At 46.2% G+C, this 15,562-nt stretch overlaps 1 protein-coding gene across 1 annotated transcript in view; it reads right to left on the bottom strand.

Annotated features, from left to right (window-relative positions):
- The window catches only part of ZMYND11 (zinc finger MYND-type containing 11), a 1,608,641-nt gene that overhangs the window by 1,151,745 nt on the left and 441,334 nt on the right, over positions 1 to 15,562 (bottom strand). The window lies entirely within an intron of this gene.

Raw genomic sequence — 15,562 nt, 5'->3', positions numbered from 1 at the left:
CGTGGGTGCCAAGGCTGAGAATGATGATCCGCCTAACCTGACTGAGTTTGTTTTAGGTATGACTAGGAGGCCGGCTGAGCTTGATCTTAAGAGTATGTGGAGGGTGATAGGGTTTTAGCTTGAAGATATTGCGGCCCGGTTTTATGCAATGCTCGATGAGACATGTATAAGGTTTTGAAAGTCATCCTTCGGGCCACTGGAAGCCACTGCAGAGTTTTAAGGACTGGGGAGATGTGGTCTCTCGGGCCGAGCGCTAGTAGCAGTTTGGCAATGGCGTTTTGTGCTCTTTGAAGTTTATTCAGTTGGTAAGCATGGACTCCAAGGTAGAGGGGGTTAGCGTAGTCCAGTCTTGATATAACAATTGATTGGACCGCGGAGAGTCTGTTGGTAAAGGAGAGATATGGAAAGATGCACCTAAGTATTTTAAGGTGGTAGTGGCAGGACTTTGAGACGTTGTTGACTTGGTGCAAGAGTGTTAGGTCAGAGACAAGGGTGCATCCAAGGTTTTTTACTGAGTTAGAGGGAGTCGGTGAGTTGCCCATGGCAGATGGCCAGGATAGTGGGTGTGGAAGAAGTTCGGAGTTGCCACATACCATGATTTCAGTTTTGGAGGGGTTTAACAAGAGGTGGCTTTGGGTCATCCAGAGCTCCATGTTGAGGAGTCAGGAGGCAAGCTCAGGTCGGCGGTTGGGTTTTGAGTTTAAGAGTTTTAGTATTAGTTGAGTGTCATCAGCGTAGTTGTAACACAGGATGTAGTGTGAACTCGTGTAGCCCGCCAAAGACAAAATGAACAAAGGGACCAAACCTGGTTTGGCACGCAGAGTAAATCTCAAGAAGGACCTTCCTGACAAGAAAAGGCAAAAAAAGAAGACTGTGGCCATTTTGACAAAATGGGCGCCCATGGGTGCCTTACCGTGGCTGCAAACGCAGCTCGCAGTAAAAAACACACTATGGTAGTAAAAAGTAAACCATTGACACCAGCCATTAATTGTAGGAAGAGTAACAAAAATGTTACATGCGTAAGTAGGAAAAGGGGCTACTAAGTAACCCCCCTGCCAACCCCCACTACTTCCACATAAAATGCGGTGTACTGGACCTACATAGGAAAACCAGGTAATGCAGAGTCCACACATTCATTGAATCATTCCCAAGACTAAGCGACACACTGATTGGATCGGGGTCCTGTTAGACTCTGGGTCTGATATTTCAGGGCAGTGTTGGAGCACACAGAAATGCACAAATAACTACACCCACTGGGCAGACATTAACAAATAATGAAGTGTATTTTGTAACCATTCAGCTGGAAGGTGAACATCCCAAAGAGACTTAAGCACTGTTTTGACACAGTTACACATCCAATATAAAGGACTTTTAGCAGTTCAGGATTGGCCACCATGAATGTGAGAAGTACTGATATGTGAAGAGATAGTGAGGCATGCCTTTTGAAAAGAAGTGAGTGGGGAACTAGTGCAAAAATATGCAAGGGACTGGGCAGCGCTGGCAGCAGTGCAGCTGTTTAAAAATCATGTAGGACATGATTGAGAATGTCCAGCACATGTAATTCCAGTACTGAAACCACCCCCACCCCAGAGGCAGTATCCAGTTAAGCCACAAGCAGTTGCCCACATGCAAACAATAGTGGACTAACTAATGGACCATGGGGAAATTATAAAGTAAGCAAGCCCACATAACAGTCCAGTGTGCCCCGTTTTAAAAACTGATGGCACTTATCATTTTATTGTGGATTGTAGAATTTTGAATGCACATTGTAAAACAGAGGCAGTCCAAAATCAACACAGTTCTGGACTTCTAGCCAATTTACACAGATGCAAATATAAAACAAACCTTGATCCAGGCAATGGGTATTTCACACAACCTTAAAGTGTAGAAAGGCAGAAATACACTGCATTAACTTTTAAGGGAACGCATTTCCAATTCACTAGAATAATGCAGTGGTATAAAAATTCACTTAGCACATTCTCAGGTAAAATATAGGAGTTTGCTCGCAGACATTCCCAATTGTTGGCAATATGTAGATGATACTTACATCACCCATGAGAATCTCAGTGAACAAGTAGAGAAGTAAACGTAGTAATTCACATATTGGCTGCAAAGGGGTACCTGAAAAACTTCAAGAAATCAAGAATAGCTCATCGTGAGGTCACCTTCTTAGGATTCACTCTTTCAGGTGAGGGCAGAGGCTTGTCAGCAGATTTTCTTGAGAAGTGTGCCAGGATATGGCCGCCTAACACACTTAGGCGATTGCAGGCGATGTTAGGGCTTTTGAATTTTGGCAGATCTCATGTGTCTAATTTTGCTGAGCTAGTGAAGCCATTGAATGCTTTGAGTAAACCAAATTTCAAAGCAGCTCACTGGCTGCCAGAACACACTCACATTCTGCACCATGTATATTCTTTAATGACTCAAACTGTGCCTTTGCAAGACAGAGACACAGACAAACTTTGAGATAAACCTGTTGGTGGGAGATAATGCGTTCACATACACAGTATGCAATCTAGGGGAGACTAAACCAATTGCACATAAATCTCAGCCAAGGAGAACATTCTGGCTTCAGTTCAGATGATCATTCAGAAGGAGAGGCCATTGGCAGCAAATCGAACTATACACATAAATACACCTTTAGCTCAACTTGAGGCTGCCACACAAGCTAGCGTGCCCAATGCAAAGACATTAAATACTAGATGGATTCAATGGTCAGCATCTCAACATGCTCCAGATGTAAAGTATCATTATACGGCAGAAACACAAAGAATGAGTGGATTGACTTGGACAATGAACACAGAGCCAGACACCTCACGGCCTGACATGCCATTGTTTGATTTGTTCCAAATAATTTACTGTGATGGTTCAGCAATACCAGCGATGGGGAAACGTTCCAAATATGCTGCTGCATGTGCAGCACTGGTAGGACATTTTATACATGATGAAGCTTTTGCACACACTGATATTGCAACCAAGCGCCTGGGAGACATGTCTGCCCAGACTGCTGAATTGCATGGATTGCTGCTTGCATTGCACCAAGCAGACTCGGGGAAGCCCAGACTAGTAGTCTCAGATTCAGATTACATTGTCAGGGCTTACAACACTGATTTGCATTGGTGGATTCAAAATGACTTTAGCGACATTAGGCATAAAACTATTACTTCCAGGCAGTTCTGGAAACAAGTTTGGGACCTTAAACAGACTTATCCTTTGCTATGGGTGATGCAAACAAGAGCTCACATTAAAGGACACATTCATAGCATTGCCAATGCATTGGCAGATAAATATGCCAAAGAGCAAACAGTGAGAAAAACAATCGCTGCCATAACTCACTCAGCAACTGCAATGGATGAGGAAATAAAAGAGGCTTGTTTAGGTATCGTACCTAGGCCGAAAGGTTTCCCAAGTAATAACATTTATGAAATTGAGAATAATAAAGCAGTAATCACAATTCCTATGAAACCAGGGGATCCTATCCAAAGATTAATGCCTAATAGAGCAGACAGGGAAAGGCTGATTGGAGCCACACATGCTGGTCTTGCATCTACTCATTTTGGGGTTAGTGCAACTGCACAGCTTCTCCTTGACCGGTATTGGTGGCCAGGGCTAAGGGAACAGGTTAAAATATACATATCAAACTGTGACACATGTCTGAAGACAACTGTGGACCACAGCAAAAAACCTAAAGAGGCTCCTTTAAGAAAGGCAACCTCGCCTTTTGAGATTCAATATCAGGATCATATAGGCCCACTGCCAGCAATAAATAAGTACAAGTATATTTTAGTAATAGTGGATTCTTGCACTAGGTTCACCTGGATGATTCCTCAAAAGAGAGCAGATTGCAAATCAAGTCATACAGGCACGCTGAGGTGTAGTAGCCATAACAGCAACTCAAACGTGGCATGCTGATAATGGTCCAGCTTTTGCAGCGCGGGCCCTGAAAAAGGCATTGGAGGTGTGGGCAACAGAGCTGCACTATTTGCATCCTTTCTGTCCGGAAATGAACGGAATTGTGGAAAGAGAGAAGAACCACTCCATAAAAGTGTGCCTGACTAAGTGCATCCTTTCACTGGGGGGTAACCGGGTGGATCACATGCCTTTAGAAATCAGGAGTCTAAATATTTTGCCACGCCAGTCTCTATGCAACGTTAAGACTCCATTTGAACTCTTGTTTGGGAGAAAGATGTTTATGCCTGATCTGCACACTCTCCCCATCCCCCTCTCTAGGCAGGACAAACTGCTGGCGACAACGCTGCTGAGGGAATCCATCTTGGTGGAAGCTGCTGAGGCTGTCTTGAGAACACTCTCAATGCAGGAGATTGGGTCCTGGAGAAGATCCATGATAGGACTTCATTTGGCCCGTTTTACAGACCAGCAGTGCAAGTAATCAGAGTGAAAGGTTCCAGAACTGCTGTCCTGCCCGCAATACCACCCAAGAGAGGTACCAAGCAAGTTTCAGAGGATCACCTGAAACCCGCTCTAGATGGTTACCGCAATGTTTCTATTCAATCTTCCCCTTCCAGGTGAGGAGTCCGCTGAAGATGAAGATCCGACAAATGATGATGATTGGCGTTCAACGCCACCATTCAGGGAAGTAATGCAGGTCTGCCAATTTGGAAACAGAAAGCCTTTCTAGTTGCTAAAGTAATGAAAAAATTGTTTTGGACAGACTTTCTGAAACAGTGTTATAAAATGCTGGCAGTATATTTCCTCCTACTGTGGTTGAGCCTCACATTGTTTTTCATCCACTGACTTCCGGGCATTTCTTGAGCAAGGGTTCCACTCCACCTGCAAGCAAAGAAGTTGTTCTAAAGCCTTTAAGTTCTTTACACGTGTTAGCGAAAATAGAGCTCCAAGAGCCAGGAATTCCAGCCTCAATACAAATGTTTCCTCCAACCACGAGTCATGTGTGGAGGCCATTATTTAAGACATTTAATGGCCCAGCCAAACAACTGCAAGTTCACACCTTTTCTGTGATTGATGAATCCAGGCTGTTCGCACCCAGTAACCACTGTGTCCAGAACATACAGAGAACTGTTAAGAACTAGGCGCCAGACATTTGCGCAAAATGTTATTATTTGATGTGTTTGATGATGTTGAGGATATCCATGAAATGGGGTCCCATGTGTGTTATGTGCGATGTTACAATGCCTTTTTACTTGTCAAGCGTGAGCCCATCCCGTGGCCCAAATACACTTTCTGGGAACACTGCATTGCCTTTTCAAACCGATAGTCCTGAATTCCAAGCAGTTTCCATATATTTCACTTAGACCACACAAAGCAGGGGATTACGTTTGAAAATCAGTATAAATTCCCTCAATAGCCACATGATGCACAACACGTGTATGTTGCAGATTCAGTCATTTTTGATAAATACTTTTCAACCATGACTGAACAAACATGGCGGGAAACTGTAAGAGGAGCGGGTCATAAGAGCGGTAAAAACGCAAGTTATAGATTGGGAAAGAAACAAGAGTGAGGAAGAAAGGCCGAGTAGAGCCAGATAGTACCAATTCCCGAGGCAGGAGCGCAACAGCAGGCAGTGGGACAGGCCTAGGGGCTTGCGCAGGAGGAAGCAAATACAATTTAGTGGACGGACATTGATCTGAGCATGAAACCCAACACAGATCTGACATCGAGGAGATTGAGCTTTGCAAATGACTTTTGCGGTAACATGGACACAGGATCTGACAATGACAGACACAGTAGTGACAAGAGGTGTGAGCAGGATACACCCCACTCCACGGGGACAGATGAAGGGGCATCATGGGAATGCCGGTCCCGCAAATGGAGAGAAGGAGGGGCAAGCACAGCAGGCGAACGACAGGTGCATCACACAACACCTATGTCAATAGACTTGGAGATCTCCCAGGGCAAAGGGCGAAGGAGGGAGGAAACGGCAATAGCTTGCTCAAGAGGGCTGCTGTCTGGAGCTTATGATGAAAACAAATGAGTCCCCAGTCTAGAACCAGTATACCTATGCACTGACATTGAAGACGAGAGAGGGACAATACAAATCAGACAATACCGAAGGACACCAGAGGAGAGGGCAGCATACTCACAGATGCACTTACTAGAAAGAGGAGGGACAAGGCCACAGTATGTTCCTTGGAAGCACACAGACAAGGAGAACGTGAAATGCAAGCTACCATCAAAGAGCGCGGGTGCTGGGAAATGGAGAAACTGACAGCTGGTCATAGGTTGGCAGTGGGTGACTTAGTGATTATTGGTATCAATACTAGGTGACGCAGCTGATGATGTTTGGAAAAGGGTGGGGTTCCCAGGGTTGACGATACATAACAGCTCACGATGGAGCATCATTTTCAAACTGCTGGGCAGCCGTGTGGCAGGCACTAAGAACACAATACCCAGACACGTCAGACATTGGGGCAATTATGTCACGCAAGACGAGGGAAGGTGAGGACCCTGTTCAATACATTCAAGAGGCCACAGATGCATCACAATCAAGGGGGGGTTTGTGGCTACGGACAACAGATGCAGCAAGGACCAGGAGACTTGCCAGGGGGCTTCCCAGGACAGGGGAGGGAGCCACCACAATGCTGGACTTGTGGACAGCTAGTACATATCTCACGAGCATTCCGAATTAGAGCGGTACAGCAAAATTGGGAGGGCAGGAGCAGCAGTACCAAGGGGGACAGGATGATTATTACACACCAAATATACAACCACAGGGCCAGGTACAGGGAACATACCAGCAGATGCCACCAGCACAACAATGACACAGGCATCACAGATGGCAGCACCATTACCACAGTATTTGCAAGCATCACAAATCAGGGGAAGCACACACCAGCTGGCACAAGTACTGGATGAAGACACGGGGGAACGCATGGACACAGTGGTGACAGTACCGGTATGCCAGGTGGGCGAGGTCACCATGGTGGGGAACAACCCCTTCACAGGAAGCGGACTATCTATGTATCCTCAATAGGACAGCCCAGAGATGAACTTGATGTGTCCCATCCTGTCGATCACACGCAACTCTGAGGAGGAACCTCGCAAGGGGTGGTGATAGGTGACAATACCTTTTCCTTTCTTATGGCCATTGGGCCAACTATGTCATGCATTCGGAAAGGGGTGTTTGCGTTATAAAGCTATGCCATGAAAACTCAAGAATTCTCTGGGGCTCGGGAAGTGGTTCCTTTTACTGATAACATCTACCTATCTATTGGAGATCACAACTTATTAGTACCCTTACTCTACTCTCGACAGACACCTGTAAACATTTTTGGACGTGACATCATGAGCAGACTAAACATGACCATTTAATTCACAGACAAGGGCATAATATGCTCGACACCGGGTATACGCATGTTGAATGTAAGGCAGATCGTTCAGGCCTATTGTGGGAGAACAGTACAGAAGAGGGGCCTGTGGACCCTGAGATGTTTCAATATAGGACAGACATTGCCATTGTATGATGCCAGGGATCGCAGGAACAGTATAGCGAGTACCCAACGAACACTTGTTCAGGCCAGAGACATCATTGGACGAGCCAGAGGGAACAATAGTGTCTATTGAGATGGAGTCTGTATTGGAACGAGAGGATTGGATTACAGTGCATGCCATAGATGACAAAGGTAGGGCATGGAGATAACAATAATGCACTTGAAGAAGGGTGCAAACTAACAACAGTGACAGACGATGGGTTATTCAGGGAAGAAAGATTGGGACTGGAGATGGTGTTTGAAATGAGCGTGACCTTTTGGTTTCAGATCCATTACAGGGAAGTACCACAAAGAATGGTGATGGCGCTGGAGGCGCCGCCCTCATTCTTTGAGGAAGACATGGCCAAGGTACCGGACAGCTTGTGGACCATGAGTACTTATGACGTGGGCTGCATAAAGAGCATAGGGGGAGTGAAAATCAAACTGAAACCAGGAACCATTCTACCAAGAGTAAAGCAGAGGCAGATGAGGGCATTTATGAGACAATCGACACCCTTATTGAAAGAGGCATTCTGGTACCATCAAAATCTCCATGCAATACAGAAGTGTACACTGCGCGCAAGGCCAAAGGGGGTTCATGGCGTTTTATCCAGGATTGGAGACATCTGAAGCACACTATAGAAGCAGAGTATCCAGTAGCAGCAAATCCTGTGACCATTTTGTGAGGCATTCCAGCAGAAGCCCCCTGCTTCACAGTCATTGACCTAAAAAATGCATTCTTTTCAGTGCCCTTAAATCCAGACTCACAGGATTTCACCAGTTTTATGTACTGGAAACGAGAAGTGGAAACATACTCGTTTGCCACAAGGGTACTGCGAGTCATCTTCCATCTTTAACAGAGTGATCCAGACTGATCTATGCAACAGAGACAGAGAGCACAGTTTTGCAGTATGTGGATGACGTTCTGATCTGTAGCAAGACAGAGGACCAGTGCAGGAAAGACTCAGTGCGCATGCTGACAGTGTTAGCAGACAAGAGTTACAAGGTGGACAAGGCCAAACTCCAGTGCTGTCAGGAGGAGGTACTATACATTGGACAGATGATATCTAAAGACGGTCGATACATCGCCCCAAAGAGAGCACAGTACACCCCATCCCAAGACAGTGAGAGAAATGCAGCGGTTTTTGGGATTGTGCAATTACTGCAGAGCATGGGTTTACGACTACAGCACAGAGGGGGACAAAGACACTGACATGGACTACAGAAATGACTGACAACTTTGAAGAACTGAAACAGGCAATATGTACAGCTCCAGTGTTAGGGACCCCAGACTACAAAAAGGAATTCTTCCTGTTTCCCCACACTAATGGTGTGGTGATGAAGGCAGTACTGATGCAGAAGACAAGTATGGGCCATAAGCCAATTTCTTAGTACAGTGGACTGTTTGACCCAGTAATGAGAGGACATTGATATGCGAACAAGCATTGGCTGCAGCAGCATTCGCAGTGGACAAGTCATCAGCAATAACAATGGGGTGCACCACCACACTGTACATGGAGCACGCCCTCTTTGCCATATTACACAAACCAAAGAGCACCTTAACTACCAAAAGAGCCTCAGGGTATGAAGTGATACTATCAAATGTTGGACTGAAGATAGTAAGATGCAAGATAGTTAACCCAGTTCTATTTCTAGCAGACGTCCACCATCCAGGAGAATATGCACACGACTGCACTAAAAGAATATAACAGACACACATAAATTAGAGGAGGACAAACTTGAGGGGGGAGATGTGCTGTATATCGAGGGTTCATCCACTATTTATGGGATACGGAGGACTGGAACAGCAGTAGTAAGGCTGAAGGAGGACGGGACAAGTGAGGTGGCTGTTGAGCGCAAGACTAGTGAACGTGTGGCTCTCATTTTAATACTGGAACACAGCATAGAGAAGCATCTGACAATATATTCTGACAGCGCTTATGTCACATCAACAGTGCACTCAGGACTAGCGCAGTGGCTCAGGATATGGTTCAGAAGGGCAGATGGGACCCTAGTGAGCATGCGCTCCAGTTAGGCAAATTGATCGAAGTAGTCACATACCCACAGGAGGTGGCAATAGTGAACAGGCCCACACAAAGGGGGAGGACCCTATCTGGAGATGAAACGAGCCAGCCTACTATGACGCAAAGTGCGCAGCGTATTTTGGGCAACTCTGGGAGCTAGACGAGAAATCAAAGGCTCAGTGTGAGTGAGAAACATGGTAATGAGTGAAGGGTACAATGCCCTACCGAAAACACAGATTATGGAGTTGCAGGCAGCTGCACCACAGGAGGATTGGTAACTATGGCTCAAGAGAGGATGCTCCATGTCTCCAACAGATGCCTTATGGCAACAAAACACAGGGAAAGTGGTCCTGCCACTGACATTATTGAAACCAGCATTGGCACAATTGCACTATACCATACATACAGGGAAGGAGGTCATTGCTAACATGTAGCTGATTTTATTAGCTCATGCCGGACCTGCTGAAGTTCACAGCAGGACACACCTTGAGAGTTGTGAGAGGAGCCATCCCAAGACCCATAGGACCATTTCTGCATCTTCACGTGGATTACGTGGACATGATCCAAGTGTGTCAAGGATACCGCTACATTTTTTTGTATTTATTGATTTATTAAGCGCCTTACACCAAAGCGCTATGATAGTGGTTGTGTGCCCATTCTCAAGATGGATAGAGGCTGGGCCATGGACCCAGGCAGATGGTCTCAGAGCAGCTACATTACTAGTTTTGGACGTTTTCCCAAGGTTGGGCGTGTGTGAGGTCCTGCAGTCTGACAATGGCGCTCACTGAACTTTTCCAGCACACCAAAGCCCTAGTAGGCATCAAGCACAAATTTGCCTGTGCGTACCACCCGCTTGCGAAGGCGGTGTGTGAACGCCTGAATGGACTCCTAAAGAAGTGCATTGCTAAAACTCACCAGAGCACCAAAAAGAATTGGCTTCATCGCTTTCCCTTGGCACTTTTTTCTAATTGTGCAACAAGCCACGGTCCGACCACCATTTAAGGCCCCACGAGGTTGTGCCAAGGCGGCGCATGCATCTTCCCTTGGCTCTTCCTACTAGGGTATTGAAAGATTGTGCGAATAGTGCAGTGTTGGGTCAAGAAATGTATGCATATATCACTGCCTTGGTTTCTAGTGCTTCCTTTATCTCTCTTCAATTACAGCGGACCCAGGTCTGGCCTGAAGACAACGAAGAACAAAATTCTGATAACGCAGAGACAGATACTGAAAACAAACATTTAGTAAAGGCGGGAGACTTAGTGCTCCTAAAGAACTTTCTTAGGTGTTGGAATTCACCATGATTCTCAGGACCACATATCGTTGAGGCCATCGCAGAGAGAGCAGTGTGGGTAGCTGGAAAAACAGTGTAGAATCATATCCAGGACGTCAAGCCCTACAAAGCAGTGGCCTCACCTGGCAACAAAGTTACAGTAAAAGACCGGGCCAATGCTGAGGATCTTGATGAACTACAAGTGAGTGCCGACATTAATCAGTTAGGGAGGGCAAGGCCATCCTATGGTCCGATGATCCCAAGCAGCAGAAGTCCCAACTGATACACTTGTAGAAATTGACGGTTGAAACACTGTTTATGTTATGTTCCCTTTCGCACATGCAGGTCTATGTGAAAGTAGAGAGGGCTGTATAGGTGACGATCCCATGAAGTATACTTCCTTGTTTTTATTGAATACTTAGCCCTGGCATTTCCCCAACTTGAACAGTGCTTTCTCATTCCTACCCATGTTGAGAGAGCCCTCAGTAAGAAAAGTTTGGGAAGAGATATTTATTTTTGCTATCAGTGATTATTTAGTTCACAGAGCTTAAGAGTACTGACACACACTAATCCACTAACGTCTTTCTTGCAAGCTTTAGGCGGGCAACTTAATCATCTCATCAGCTACAAGGACCTAGCAGCGTAAGTGGTCATGGCTGACACAATAAAGACAATTGCTATCCTGGTGTATTTACTGATTACCAGTGGCATAATGGGTGTAATTATGTGACAACTCTATGTAATGGTAAGCTCTACCACTGTACCCTCTATTAACATTACCCAAACCCAAGCAAGAGGAACGACCATGTCAGGTGGACAAGACACTGCTGATAAGGTAAGGAGAGGTAAGTGCAGTGTTGGCACAGACATGCAGGGAGTTGATACATATCTTGCTGGCATAACACGGGTAACCAACAACATGTGATATAAACACATGTATAAAGTAGGTAAGGAAACCACCAGGGAGAGCTGTTATTTCTGCTCTTTAATCCTCTACAAAATGAGTGCTTCTAGAACGTTCATAGCAACTGAAATACCTGCAAGAGCACACTGCCTGATGTATCTCGCAATGGTTCAAACACGACAGCAACACTGAGATGGATGTCTAAGTGGACCTTCACCTATGAAGATAATTGCATAAAGACACTAGCCATGATGAACAATTACAGGCAGCTAGTGTCATGATCTCTGCTTCCAAAAGGTCAGGGTTTTCCCAACTCCCTTGGAAGCAGATCCATAACCCAGGTTCCGAGTGCCAACCAGTCCCAATTGGGACCTTTTGGACCCAGGCCTGGCGCCAGTGGCACCAGGCTCATAAATATGCCCAGTCCCAGCGCTGGAAGCGCCGGGCTCATAATGCTTGGGTGGACTTACCTGCAGCAGACCATGCTGCTTACTTGCCTGCCAGTTGAGCCTCTGATCCTCTTCTGTTTGGAACTACTTTTCCTGTTGGGTGGGGCTGGAGCCACTCCCTAGATTCAGAACACTGGAACTCTTCTGGAAGGCAGGAACTCTTTTTTTACCAGGAACTCTTTTCTTACTTAGGCCTGGCTGTGGAAGGAGACACCTAAGCACTACAGGAGGCTATTTAGCACTACAGGAGGCTATTTAAACCACACCCGGTGGATGAATCTTGCTTTGTGTTATTCTGCACCCTCTGCAGCAGAACGCTCATCGTGTCTTCTGCATCCGGTCCTGGGCCTAAGGAAAAAGGCTTACCATCCTGAATCCAGTCTTCAGCAACACCTATAAAGACAAGAAAGAACAGCTTAGCATTCCGGCATCTGAAAGGCAAAGGCTTACCTACTCTTCGTGCGCTCCGGAGGTCTTCACACTGCATTCCGGCATCTGAAAGACAAAAGCTTACCAACTCTTCGCACGCTCCGGAGGCCGTCGGCGCTGCATCTCGCATCTGAAAGACAAAACAAGGTGCGTTTAAAGACATTGGGGAACTTTAATACTCACGTGCCATTACTCCTTTCCACATCTAACCCAGTGGGTATCCCGGCACCCTGCAGCTGCTCCGAACTTGTACCTGCAAAATAAAAAGACAGTTAGAGCGCTTTGTGAAGCTGGCAACAAGCGCTTACTTACGTGCTTCTAGGCGCTTCTATTCATCACACGGGCTCCATCTTCAACTCACTTCAGCCCGTCATCCGCCATCGCCGGAACCCTGCAAAACAAGAAACATCATTATTAAAGACTTTAAAGACATTTGAGTTACTCGAAACTTACCATTCGTGCAGTAAACGACGGACAGCAGTCCTCTGAAGTCAAGAGGCCTGCGCTACCTATCCAGTGAAGAAACTGGCTACAGCACCCTGCCCCGTTGCAGATGGAGAGCTCGGCATTCACTTACCTAAGGTGAGACCGTTAACCTGTGGGGGTCTACAGGAGAGGAGAAGAGGAAAGAGATAGGGACACCCCAATAACCCCAGTTCATTAACCCCGTATTTTCTATCTGCAGACATCTTACTCTGCACGTCAGGCATACAGGGCACAGAGGTCCAGCCCAAAGAGCCAATCGGGTGCTGCACATCACCTTTGAAGATACGGTAGTCGCCCAGTCAAGACCGGCGCCTCTGCGAGAATCAGGTGAGCTTTACAGCTAGATGAAGGATTGCAGTATATCACTGACGGACCGGAGAAGGGAGAGACAAAGACTATCACACTGAAAGAGCTGCCATGTCCCTGGACAAGAGTGAAGGCGATAGGAGTGCCTGGGTGCTGGGAAAGACCACAGATAATAATTTATGGGTGGGTATACACAAATGACGGCTGGGAAGATGGAGTAGTAGGAAGTAAAGCACTGACCTTAGCACAGTCAGCGGTGAACAAGGTGCAAGAAGAAAATGACAAGTGCCTGAAGGAATATGAAACTGGACCCATGCCAATAATTCCCCTGAAGACACCAGCATTATGCTTCCAGAACAGTGGCGATGTTGAAGTTGGCGAGAATGTTGGATGCAAAACAATTGAACAGCTTCCAGAAATGAGAGCAGGAACAGCAGTGCTGATGGATCACTACTGGGTGTGTGGATCAAAAGCATCTGAGAAATTGTCACCTGAATGGGGAGGAGTATTCTCCCTGGTACACATCAGTATGCACTTGTTGGTGGTACCCAACAAAGATTTGACGAGTTCCCAAGGATGGATAACAGTAGAAGGAAGAAGAGGTCAGTCAAGATAGCACCAACAGCCCAGACAGAGAAGGAGAAGAAGGAGAAGAAAAGAAACTGACTGAGCAGGGTGAAAAGAGAGGGGAAATTACTTCTCAGAGTAATCAGAAGCGGCCTTGGACGAAGTCCCAGCAGACGCAGATTATTTAGTAGAACACAAATGTTCTCTAAATCCAGAATTCCAGGGAAACAGACATATACAAACGCCAAATGGTTGCAGATCACTTGTTGGGAGCTGATGGTAAGAATAGATTTGACAGTAAATGGATTCAATGCCATAAAAGAAGAGCTCAGAGTAATCAGGTTTGTGGCGCTCCAGCATAGATACTTTCTGGATCTCCTCACGGATATGGAAGGAGGAGTTTGTGCAAGGGTCGGGGGTTCATGTTGCACATGTATACAAGCCAACAAAGAAGATAACGGGACTCTCAGATGCAGTATCACAATTGGCACAAACACATGCGAAGATGGAAGATGAAGCACACGGGACAGGAAAAGACAAGCGGTGGCTGGCATATATATGGTCATGGATGCCATCAGGGCTGTCAGATGTGCTGAAGGTGATAGCAGGAGCACTAATTCTAGGGGCAGTATCAGTATGGGGATCAAGATATGCATTTCAAGGTGCAAGAAGACAACAGAGGAAGCAGTTGGGATGCAAATACTGATGGATGTGAATATAGGAGGAACAACAGATGATATTGTAAGAGAAAGAGACAGACTAAGAGAGAAGATTGTCCAATGTGACCTATTTCCGGCAGGGACAATAAAGCTGGACAACCCCCCTGATCTGAGAGCGTAGGAAGGAAAGGAAGTGGGTTTGGTGCAACCAAGAAGGGGTTTGCGGTTACATATACTGGTCCTTTGATAATCACACAAACTATTACGGACACCTCCGTGGAATGACAAAGATATGGAGGTCCAGAGAAAAGAATTGGACATTTAGAGCTGTGGTCGACAAGCAGACCAGAGGGGAGACTGAACAGGGATGGGCGAATTCCACCCCTGTTTCCCCCTCCCATAAGGCACACGGCATGGAAGAAGAACCAAAGATACCACAATCGCCCATACCATTTTGGACCAATTCCCAGCGCTCCCCCTCCCCCCCGATTGACAAGTACGTCGAAAGGTACCCACTTAGCCAGCCGTACAGCCCAGGAGCAGGGCAAACGCTGCTTAGAGTGGATGAAGACCCGCTGGCTGTAACCAGGGAAACCTCAATTGACAGTGTTGACTAGAGCACCTAGAAGCTGTGCAACGAACGTCGTTAGAGGCACCATGACATAGTAGTGTTAGACACGAAGCACACGATCCATCCACACATCAGGACATCCTCAAGCACCCAAATACATGAAGAACACAAGCGAACAGTGCTATAAGTTAGAGGACCAATACATATACATATTGCCTTTGCTTTATTATTTTTGCCATTAGTGTAAACGCAGTGCCCAAGAAACCTCAAGAAGCAAGAGATCCTGAGCTAGCTTTTAGATGCATATATGCAATTAACCTCATGGAAGCTGCAGGAGCACCTATGGGACCTGACCGAGCCATGTACGGCTAACATATGGAAGATATAGAATAATACAAACAGGTAGAAGCCATGCCATGGCTTAGAAAAATGACAACAGGCCACAG

Source organism: Ambystoma mexicanum, chromosome 2q, assembly GCF_040938575.1.
Source record: "Ambystoma mexicanum isolate Mex_15411 chromosome 2q, UKY_AmexF1_1, whole genome shotgun sequence".
NCBI classification, from domain to species: Eukaryota; Metazoa; Chordata; class Amphibia; order Caudata; family Ambystomatidae; genus Ambystoma; species Ambystoma mexicanum.
This window is presented reverse-complemented; position numbering and strand designations above follow the sequence as displayed.